The 12,094-nt window shown below is 51.7% G+C and overlaps 1 protein-coding gene across 1 annotated transcript in view; it reads right to left on the bottom strand.

Annotated features, from left to right (window-relative positions):
* Positions 1–12,094, bottom strand: part of PTPRN2 (protein tyrosine phosphatase receptor type N2) — a 167,898-nt gene that overhangs the window by 137,065 nt on the left and 18,739 nt on the right. The window lies entirely within an intron of this gene.

Genomic DNA, 12,094 nt, shown 5'->3' with positions numbered 1-12,094 from the left:
ACGCTGGGGGATCGAACCGCGGTCCTTCCTTGGCTAGCGCTTGCAAGGCAGACACCTTACCTCCAGCGCCACCTACCCGGCCCCGATCCATCCTATTCTTACAGCAGTTTCAGGCTCAGCAAAAGGGAGCAGATGGTATAGACACTTCAGCTCGGTTCCCCCATGTACACACACACTGTCACTCCTCATCCAACTCACTCTCCCCTACACCCACTCACCTCACTCCACCTCACTCATCTGGGAGGATGGAGTCTTATGCACATCTGGGGAGCAGATCCCACACATCTCTGCGGGTGGGATCTCCTACACTGGGAGGGCAGGACCCCACACATCTGGCAGATGACCAGTTGCACGAAGAGCCTCATGATCCCTGAACCCAACAAGAGAGCAGGGAGGGCAGGTCCCAATCGAGAGGTCCTGCCCTGTGGTGTACCCCAAGACCCACCCATATCTGGGAGGAGTTTTGGGAACCGGATAATAGGTGTAACTACCTGCAAGACCTCCCATTTCTGGGAGGGGTCTGGAAAAGGATAGATAAACCTCTGAGCCAGGGGATTCGGCCCTTTTGCCGTTTCTCTTTTGGCCCGGCTTGGTTTCCTGGCTTTTGGCTCTTTGCCCTTTGGCCGTTTCTCTCTTGGCCCGGCTCGGATCCCTGGCTTTTGGATCTTGGGGCCGCATGGAGCCCCCCAAAGGAAAGATGGCTGAAAGGAGTTTAGATGCAGGGCCAAGAATAACTATTGCTTAAAAGGTTATGAGATAGGCCACACACATGTGGTGAATAGGGCATGAATAAAGTTAATGCTTCCTGAAACCTGCATGTGAGTGAGTTTTGATTACGCCGATTACCTGGGCTTGGAATCCGCCAGCTGGATGGGAATGAAGCCACGTGGCTGGGGCCTAAGCACAAAGGCCTCCATCCATCGCCATCCAGCCCCATCGTTATTTATTTTATTCTACATCTGGCGCTCCGAACTTTGACCTGAATCCTGGACCCAAGAAACCAGCAACAATGGTAATATTTCTGCTTTTCAGTTTCATTTTGGCTCTTTTCGGGTGCACTAAGCCCAAAACACTGGGCCACGTGCAGCCATGTTCAAACATGGCCGTGACCCATTGAAAAAAAAGAGGTGAAAGCTTGCATCACCTCCAGCCCAGGCCCAAAACTAAAACTTTGTTACAAGAAACAAAAACCTGGGCCTCTTCAAAAACTTATTAAAAGTCTAAATTGGAAACGGAGGAGAAAAAAGACTGTATTAAAAATGGACTGATTTTCTGAGAATGACCTTTGGCTTGAATTTGAATTTCGACTTTGGAAATTTCGAACTAAACTTTTAGTTTAAATCACTTGGAACTTTAAACTTTCAAAAGCGCCCTGTGAAAATGTGGGCCATAAGCTGCTTCCAAAGTGCGCCCGGAGAAAAGAAAAGGCAGCGGTGAAGCCCCTCCAGCATCGGAAAAGCGGCTGGGCTCGGCTCGGCTGGAATCTCGGCTGGGATCGGCTGGGCTGGGCTCAGTTTGGCCCGGAAAAGCAAAAAACCTGGAATCCACCCTCCAGCGAACCGGCAGCGGGCGGCGAAACCGGCAACCTCATGGTCTACAAAACCGTCTGCGGGGCCTGAAACTGAAAGGACGCCACGTGGTGAAATCAGCGTGGGACAAAACAACATCTGAACTTTAAAAGTTTAAAGAAGCCACGTGGTGAGATCAGCGTGGGACAAATTAATCATCTGAACTATGGTTTTAGGTGTAGAAAATTAGTGGGTCGTTATATTTTACTCATAGTTGGTGATGGAATAAGTTTTAATTAGTTAGTGGTTAAAAAATAAAAATATAAGGGAGGTAATACAGATTAGCCCATTTTAACATCTAATTTCTAACCACCTGCATCTTTGTCTTAGTCATTTTCTTTATGATTTAAATGTGTTTTGTTGTCTTTCAAAGTTAATATTTTCAATTGCAAAATGTTTTACTGTGTATTTTAATGTACTTAGCCTGTTTTTAAAATGTATGTTATGCATGTATGCTGCAGTACTTGTGTATAGAAAAGTTATAGGAACAATGAAGTTCCCCCAATATAGTTTAAAAGTATAGGAACATGAAAGTTCCAAAATAGTGCTTGGTAAAAAAGCATTAATAGAATTTTAGGTTACAGGTGTAAAGTATATTTTGCAAATAATATGTTTTTAAAAAAGGGCTGGTATATTAATTTTCACTTTATTACGTTGGCGCATGAAAATATTTAAAAAAGGGGGAAATGTGGTGTACCCCAAGACCCACCCATATCTGGGAGGAGTTTTGGGAACCGGATAATAGGTGTAACTACCTGCAAGACCTCCCATTTCTGGGAGGGGTCTGGAAAAGGATAGATAAACCTCTGAGCCAGGGGATTCGGCCCTTTTGCAGTTTCTCTTTTGGCCCGGCTTGGTTTCCTGGCTTTTGGCTCTTTGCCCTTTGGCCGTTTCTCTCTTGGCCCGGCTCGGATCCCTGGCTTTTGGATCTTGGGGCCGCATGGAGCCCCCCAAAGGAAAGATGGCTGAAAGGAGTTTAGATGCAGGGCCAAGAATAACTATTGCTTAAAAGGTTATGAGATAGGGGGCCGGGCGGTGGCGCTAAAGGTAAGGTGCCTGCCTTACCTGCGCTAGCCTAGGACGGACCGCGGTTCGATCCCCCGGCATCCCATATGGTCCCCCAAGAAGCCAGGAGCAACTTCTGAGCGCGTAGCCAGGAGTAACCCCTGAGCGTCACCGGGTGTGGCCCAAAAACCAAAAAAAAAAAAAAAAAAAAAGGTTATGAGATAGGCCACACACATGTGGTGAATAGGGCATGAATAAAGTTAATGCTTCCTGAAACCTGCATGTGAGTGAGTTTTGATTACGCCGATTACCTGGGCTTGGAATCCGCCAGCTGGATGGGAATGAAGCCACGTGGCTGGGGCCTAAGCACAAAGGCCTCCATCCATCGCCATCCAGCCCCATCGTTATTTATTTTATTCTACACTGCCCCTTTCCGATTGTCTAGTCTCAGGCTCTGGTGTACCGCTAGCTTCATGCAGAGAGGGCTCTGGCCACTCTGAAGAGGGGTCTTGTCTTGGAGGTCCTATGCTGTGGTTGTTGGGTCCTGCCAGAGAACAAGCCAGACTCAATAGCAAGCTAGACTCTCACAAGGGTCAGGCAGGTGGGCTGTGGCAGACACTGTAAGAGAACTTTCTGCTGAGATGCCCCCGGCAGTTCTTGTGTTCACGAACTTTCTGAAAAGGCACTCCATTGCATCAGATGTTGTTTTTTTCTTTTTTTCTTTTTGTGGGGTTTTTTTTGGGGGGGGTGTCACACCCGGCAGTGCTCAGGGGTTATTCCTGGCTCCAGGCTCAGAAATTGCTCCTGGCAGGCACGGGGGACCATATGGGATGCCGGAACTTGAACCAAGGACCTCCTGCATAAAAGGCAAACGCCTTACCTCCATGCTATCTCTCCGGCCCCACATCAGATGTTCTTGTGGAGCTGGAAAGATAGTACAGTGGATAGGATATTTGTTTTGCATAGGTTAACCTGGGCTTGACCCTTGGCATCCCATATGATCCCCTGGACACCTCCAGGAACCATTCCTGGATGCAGAGCCAGGAGTAGTAACCCTTGAGCATCACTAGGTATGACCCAAAACAACAACAAAAAAGCTATTCTGAAGAATTCCACACCTCGAACCCTGCTACTAGGCAGCTGTGGCAGACCCAACTCACCAAAACACTTTATATTCACCAGCACTACTTTTAATCTTTTCCCCTGAATTTTTTGATTTCTGAAATTTTACTTTGTGTACATCTGTACTATTCCTTTGGGAAAGGAAAATGAAACCAAGGAACTACGCAGCTCAGGGCACGATTTAAAGCAAAATGAGACTCATGTAAGCAACCCAAGCCACAGTGCTTGCCTTTGCTTGGAAAGGTCCTCCCAACGCTAGGAAGGCGGCTGGAAGCGCCTCCTCCCTACAGCAGTCCTGCAGCCTGGGCCAAGCAGCTGCACTCATGATGCTGGACACCAGGTGCAGGCGCGGGGCCCGGACACATGGCTGCTCAGAGCCAGGAAACACCAGCCCGGCCACCTCCCCTGAGAAGCGGGCTCCGTGGTGGGCATGTGCTCTCGTAACCCAGAGGAGAGGTGCCTCCTCCTGGTGGTCCTCCCCATACCTGAACCTGCCTGGGGAGAAGCAGCCACAGTGACCCCTGGTGGTTCCTTCCTTGCACTATTGGGACCTCAGGCGGCGAAGGAGAGCAGCTCTGCATAGGCCACAGACATGTCCGTTCACAGAGACATACACGTCCATGTATGTAGACATGCTCTCACACGACTCACATACAAATGTACACATTTACACACATGATTCAATATGCGTCACATTTACATGTACATACAAATACATACTTTACAGGCCATGGCGGGGAGGCCGAGAGGTTCTGCGGGCTTGGGTGTGATTTCCTAGCACACCCAGTTACACACATGTTCACTCCTACACCAGCCATGTTTATACATGAATGCACATGGGTGTGTCACATCATCCATGCTTACACATATACCCAGACATACAGCAGCCACACGTACACAGACATGCTTGCACATGCTTACACATGGTTGCCAGTCCATACTGACACATGGCTGAACACATACCAGCCACACTTACACGCAAGTGCACACTGACCCACAATGATACGTGGGCATGCATACACCGGCCACACTTACACGTGGACACGCACACACCAGCCCACACTTGTACGTGGGGGTGCACGCATCAGCCTACATTTCCACATGGGGGTGTACAAACCAGCCATACTTGTACACAGCTGTCCCACATCACTGTGGAGGAGGATGCTGTCTGCCAATGTGGCATCCCAGTGCATTGCTCACTGCTCCCTGTGCCCCAATCAGCGGGGCCCCACGGTTGGTTGGGTTTCCTCAGTCGAGACCTTCCAGGGCTCCCTCGGGGGAGGGCCCAGTCTGCCAGTAGCCCCAGGGGTGCAGTGGGGGAGGAGAGGAGCCCCAGAAAGTGCATCTGAGCCGAGCAGAGAGCAGAGCCTGCACTCCAATGCCAACAATGCAGATACGTTCAACACACAGGCACATAACACAGACACACCGCCCCCTCCACTGCAGGGCGCTGGTCTCCTAGGGCTGTCTGTTCTCTGGGGCATTTGTGTGCATGGGTGGCTAGAGCACAGAGGCATGCGGGCAGCTGTGCCCAGCCATGCCCTTGTTGCCCACCACTGAGGATCCTGTTTGGCTTTAGAAATGACCAACTAGAAGCAGTAGCTGGGCAGTGGCTGCCCAGCGCTCATGGTCCTGCTTGGACAGCGGGTTTAGATTCAGCACAGGAAGGCACCTGCCTAGACCAGGGGAAGGGCCAGCTGGTAGCTGCGCTGGAAGTAGCCAATGCCTCACTGCAGCGACGGGACACAGGGGTCTTGGGGACAGCCCCCCCCCCTACCCGGTAGCTGTTCTTCCTTCCCTGGGGTTTGGAGAGACTCCGGGGCTCCCAGAGGGAGGGAGTTAACTCCAGGTGCAGAGCTGGTTTGGCCTGGGAGCCCCCACCAGGAGAAAGAGGGGTTCCGAGCAGCTAATCCCCCACCTGCAGCGCCAGCCCCGTTGCCAAGTAACTGCTTCTCTAATCAGCAACGAGAGCAGTCTCTGCCCCACAAGACAATGGAGGGAGGAGAGGCCAGGCATGCAGTCACCCCAGGAGCAGGCAGTGAGCACCATGCCTCGGGGTGTACATGCCCGGCACCCTATGGGTTTCCTCAGGACCCCAGAAAGGTCCCGCTCCTTCCTAGTCCTCTCAGCATGAGCAGCAGCACCACCGGCCCACATGGCCCGGCTGGGCACTGTCCTAGGAGAAGCGTCCGCAAACGTCCTTGACACCATTGTGTCTGCAGACACGCAGGCTGCGTCAAACCTGCGCTTCTTATGTCTGCCTTATGCTGAGCTTCTTCCTGTGCCCAGGGCACACAGTGGGCAGCCCACTGTCTCCGGCAGAGGCCAATGGGACACAGGTGGTGAGTAGAGCAGAGGCTAACACCTTTGGTCTCAGGCTACCTGCCGCAAGAACCAGATTCCCCTTCAGGAAGGCTCAGCGATGTCTCTCGCTGTTTCATAAGTGAACCAATTTCTGAGCCAAGACATGGTGGCACAGATGCCAGGTTTGCTTCCCCGTGACCAAATGAGGCAGGACGTTCACGACACAGCATGGACCTGGGGAGGAACCAGTGCACCTGCCACCTGCTGGGGGTGTACTCAGCATGACTCACTCAGAATACACTTATACATGCACATACAACAGACATGCTCAACAAACACACACAAAGACATGTTCCACACACACCAACACAGACACGACAGGCACACACAACACACATTATCAACACACAAGAGCCTCACACATCAGCACAATGTGCATGCTCAGCACACAGACATGCTCAAAACACACATGCATAATCAACATAAGCATGCTCAGCACACACCATTTATGCTCAACATATACCAACCACAGACATGCTCAACACATCACACGCCAACACAGACTCAGCACACATACGGCATACTTTCTCAACAAGCGCCAACAATATAGGCACACTCAACAATGCCGACTATGCAGATACATTCAACACACATACACACAGCACAGACAACATACATGCTCAAAATAGCATAAACATGCCCAACACACAACAGACACAGTATTGTCAACCTATAGCAGTGCTTCTCAAATAGTGGGGCGTGCCCCCCAAGGGGGGCATGAGGCTCCGTAAAGGGGGTGCGTTTGACCTCGGCAAACACTGTCCTAACAAGCTAAGCCCCGTGTTTATGTCTCTGGATGTCTCTGGAGCTGAGAGTTGCTGTGTCCTGCTTCAAACCCACTTCGAAAAGCTCTGTATTGCAAAACATGCTCATTGTAGCCATTAATCCAGATATCACCTCTGACTAAAAAAATCAGCTCAAATTCCTTATATATTTTTGTTTTGCAGGTTAAACGAAAAATGTTTTCTTCTTCCTAGGGGGGTATGACAGAAAGTAATTGAGAAGACACAGTCAACACACACTAATACACTATGCAACACAAACTTAATGTACATGAACACAACATAAACATACTTAAACACACCAACACACATGCAACATAGACATGCTCAACATGTGCATGTGCCCATCAACAGGCAGACACTTTCAACATGCATAACACTTTAAACACACATTTGACACATGCAAATAAACATGGACTATACAAACATGTTAACACACAAGTGGCAGGACGCACAGGATCTTCATGGAGGAAGTGAAGGGAGCACAATGGAAGCAGAACCTGTCAGGGGAGGAATAACTGGAGTAGCCCCACCCCTGTGCCCTCTCCCGACTGCACTCTGCCAACTCAAGAGACCAGCGAGGCCTCAGGTGGATGCCCACTGCCCCCTCCCCACCCAGCACTGTGGCCTCTGGCCTCAACCTATTGGTTGTCTCTGAGCTGCCTCCATGGGGCCCAGTTCAGTCTCCAGTATCCTGAGTAGAAAACCCGCTCTGAACTTTAACTGGGAAAGCCCAGGAGCTCTAGTCTCTACCTCGCACAATTCTGACTTTCTTTTTCTTTTTTTTTTTTTTTTTTTGGGAGGGGGTGTTATATCCGGCAGCGCTCAGGGGTTACTTCTGACTCTACGCTCAGAAATTACCGCTGGCAGGCTCGGGGGACCATATGGGATGCCCAGATTCGAATCATCGTCCTTCTGCACGCAAGGCAAACGCCTTACCTCCATGCTATCTCTCCAGCCCAGTTCAGACTTCCCTACATTCTGACTGCTTGTTGTGCTTGAAAATTTGTTTCCACAGAAAAGGACTGAAAATTCCCGTTTTCTTTTAGTTCTGAAAAAGGAAAATAATGCTACCCTTTGAGCCATCTGGCTTCTCTGGGGGAAGGAGTTGGGTGGAAGCAGCTGGATGCGTGGGAAGGTCTGGGCTATCACCCCTAACATTGTTGAAGAATACATCTTCCCCTACCCCAATTTTAAAATGCCCTCATTAGCATAGACCACAGATCCATATCCATATGCATCGGGTCTATTTCTAGACTTTCTATTCTTTTCCTCCCATCTGTCTGCTGCCCCATTGCGACCTGGCCTGGAGCAGTCCTACTGGGCTGGTCAGCAAGCTCCAGCCCTTTCCCTGTTGCTGTGCTCCTCAGCTAGCACTGAAGGAATCTGAGCACAGAGTTTGTTCTTTGTCAGACCATGCTGGAGAGAAGGGCAGGACAGGACAGGCAAGGAGCCCGTAGGACACTGTCCCTACACGCTGTGGAGACCTGCCCCTTCCCTCCTGAGGCATTGCTCATGACACACCCATTTCCCTTGAGCCCCAGGCTGGTCCCGTGGAACAGCTGAGAGAGTGTGCCCAGCTCTGCCCTCCCATCCCCTCTGCAGCGGCTCCTCGGAGGCATCATTGGTTGCTCCCACATGTGGCTGGAGTCAGCCACGGACCCAGACCTTGGGTTTGAAGCGAGTGGGGCAGGTGCCAGTGGGGACGGTGCTCAAGACAGATGACGGCAGAGCCAGCTGAACATGGTCCATCCTCACCTGCACTGAGCCCTCAGGCACCCGCTGTCACAGGGTTGGGCAGAGCAAGGAACCCTTAAGCGCCCGATGCCCCCGAGTGCCCGGACAGCCCGAGTACTTGTCCTGCCCCAGCCCAAGCTGATCATTCTGTCGTGGGCGGCCCGGGCTCCAGAGGGCAGTCACAGTTACCACCATGATGCTTCCTTCGCCCATCACCCTGAGCCTGCCTCTCTGTGGCATCTGCTCCGACCCTCACCCTCCACAGCACCCATCCTTGTCTGTGAGTGTGTTTATCAGTGTGTGTATATATGTATAAGTACTGACTGGGAGCACTGGGGCAAGTATGAATGTTGACTGGGAGCACAGGCAAGTATGAGTAATAGGGCCCGGAGAGACAGCACAGTGGCATTTGCCTCGCAAGCAGCCGATCCAGGACCAAAGGTGGTTGGTTCGAATCCCGGTGTCCCATATGGTCCCCTATGCCTGCCAGGAGCTATTTCTGAGCAGACAGTCAGGAGTAACCCCTGAGCACCGCCGGGTGTGGCCCAAAAACCAAAAAAAAAAAAAAAAAAAAAAAAAAAGAAGAAAGTATGAGTAATAACTGGGAGCACTGGGGCAAGTATGAATGCTGACTGGGAGCACAGGCAAGTATGAGTACTGAGATCACTGGGCAAACATGAGTACTGACTGGGAGCCCTGGGCAAGTCTGAATAGACTGGGAGAATTGAGACCAGTTTGAGCACTGACCGGGAGGAGCATTTTCAAGGCTCTCCTGTGTCTCGGATCCCTGAGGAATGAGGAAGAAGCACAAGACGTTACTCCATCCTGAGGCTATAACCCAGACACTTGGCCGAGGCCAAGCAAGCTGCAGTTTTGAGTGGCAAATCGTCGTCTGCATTGATTTGCATGTCCACAGAGGCATCTCTCTTATGCTAATGATGTTCTCACGAACAATGCGCAGAAGTAATGACGAGGAGACAGCCCAGCCCTGGCTTTGTGCACAAAGCGCAGCTGCTCTTCAGTGAGACGTGGGTGCTGGGGGTGGGGAGGTTCAGGGTACCTCCTGCCTGCACCTCAGAAGAAACTTGAAGGAACGGAGGGAGAGACAGACGGAGAAAGAGAAAGACAGAGGGAGAAAGACGGAGAGGGAGAGGGGGAGAGAGAGAGAGAGAGAGAGAGAGAGAGAGAGAGAGAGAGAGAGAGAGCAGCCCAAGCCCCCCACGGGCTCTGATCTGCCCTGCCAGGCAATGCCTGGGCACCTGACTGGCGCACACACGCAGGAGGGTCACACATACTCCTAAATGCACACATCAGGGCGCACAAGCTACATGTGACCATGCACATGGACATATGCACAGACGTATGCAGGTTACGTGTGGACATGCATGTAGACACATCACCACGCAAAGAAGTTAGTGCAGGACATGAGCACACATCTAGACACAGGAGGAAGTATTGCAGGCACATGAGTGTATTTGCATAAGCATGGATAGCACACATGGGCCAGACACGTAAGCATCCATAGACATATATCCATAGACATATACACATGAAAGTACACACATGTAATGTAATACATATAATACATATACATAAACATATAATGTAATACACACATCTATGAAGAAGAATATACCTGGGGGCCTGAACCTGGGAACCTTGGGGCTCTGTACCTGAGGACCCTGCACCTGGGGACCCTGAACTTGAGGTTCTTATAGCTGGAGATCATTTCTCCTGGACCTGGAGATCATTTCTCTAGGGACCCTGTACAGGTCCCTAGACCCAAGGGCCATAAACCTGAGAATTCTGTACCTGAGGATCATGTACTTGAGGACCCTGAACCTGAGGATCCTGCCCCTGGGGGCTCTGTCCTGGGAACCTTTCCTGTACCTCTGGATGCTGTACTTGAGGCCCCTGTATCTGGGGGCCCTGTACCCGAGGAAAATGTACATGGGGTCCTTGGACTTGAGGAGCTTGGACTGGTTCCGTGTCCCTGAGGACCGTGTACCTGGCAACATTTACCTGGGAGCCCTGTATTTGAAGACCCTATAACTGAGGACATGTACCTGAGGGGCCAGTACACGGGGGCCCTACCGGGTAACCCTGTAACTTGATACTCCGTACTAGGCGACACTGAAACTGGGGGCCCTGTACTTGAGGACCATATGTATGGGAACCATGGCACCTGGAGACCCCGTACCTGAAAATTCTTAGCCTGCGGACCATACACTGAGGGCCTTGATGTACCTGGGGACCCAGTAACTGAGACCTTTGCACCTGAGGACCCTGCTTCTGGCAACTGTACCTAAGGTCCCCCTGAGGACCCTGAACCTGGAGATCCCATAACTGGAAACCCTGTACCTGAGGACTCAGGTACTTGGACTCAGGTGACTTGGGGACTCTGTACCTGGGACCCTCTACCTGGGGTCTGGTGACCTGTTTCTGGAAACCCTGAATCTGGGGACCCTGGACCTGAGGCACTGTCATTGAGGGCCCGGAACCAGGGAACCTCGTACCTGAGGATCCTATCCCTTGGGCCTTGGGCCTTGGGCCTCTGGACCTTGGGACCCTGTACCTGCAGAAGCTGAGACTGGGGGCCCTGTAACTGAGGACTCGAGCTGTGTCACTGCACCTGAAGATGCTGTGCCTGGGGACCCCGTGGCTGGGTACTCTGCACCTGAGGACACGATACTTGAGGAACCTGAACTTGGAGAGCCGGTGCCTGAGGACCCTATATGCAGGACCCTGAACCAGGGGACCCTGAACCAGGGATCCTGTGCATAGGACCAGATCCCTGGGGTCTCTAAACCCGGGAATCCTGTACTGGGGACACTGGACCTGACCACTCAGTTCCTGTGGACCCTGTCATTGAGGACCCTGTACCCAGGATTCTGTACAGGTAAACCCTGTACCTGGGGCCTCTGTGTCTCAGGATCCTGTACCCAGAGACCCTGTGTCTAAGGACCATGTTCTTGGGACCGTGTCCTTAAGAGGTCTGTACCTGGGTCCCTGTACCTGAGGACAACGTACTTGGGGGCCTTGTACTTGACACACTACTTGATATACTTGATATCTACTAATCCTGTAGCTTGGGCCCTATACCTGGGGCCTCTGTCCTTCGGAACCCTGTAACTGAGGAGCCTGCTCGTAGGAAACCTGTACCTGAGGACAATGTACTTGGAGACCTTAAACTTGAAAAGCCTGCGCCTGGGGGACCCTGTGCCTAGGGACTCTGTCCTTAGGGAATCGAAACTGCGGACCCCCTACCTGGGTGCCTGTGCCTGGGTAACCTGTGTCTGGCACCCTTTGTGGGACCCCCTTCTCCATGGCTCACAGCCTATGGCAACACTCCAAGCACCCCAAGCCTTGTGTTTGCTGCGTCCACAGAGGAGAGCTGCCCCTAAGAGAATTCAGCAGGCAGGTCTGTGAGGCACAGCTGTCTCAGGTCCTATACTAGCATGGAGCTGCACCATCAGGTCACAGAGGAGTGGGTGGCACATTGGCATATGCATTGGG

This window comes from Suncus etruscus, chromosome 13 (genome assembly GCF_024139225.1).
Source record: "Suncus etruscus isolate mSunEtr1 chromosome 13, mSunEtr1.pri.cur, whole genome shotgun sequence".
NCBI classification, from domain to species: Eukaryota; Metazoa; Chordata; class Mammalia; order Eulipotyphla; family Soricidae; genus Suncus; species Suncus etruscus.
This window is presented reverse-complemented; position numbering and strand designations above follow the sequence as displayed.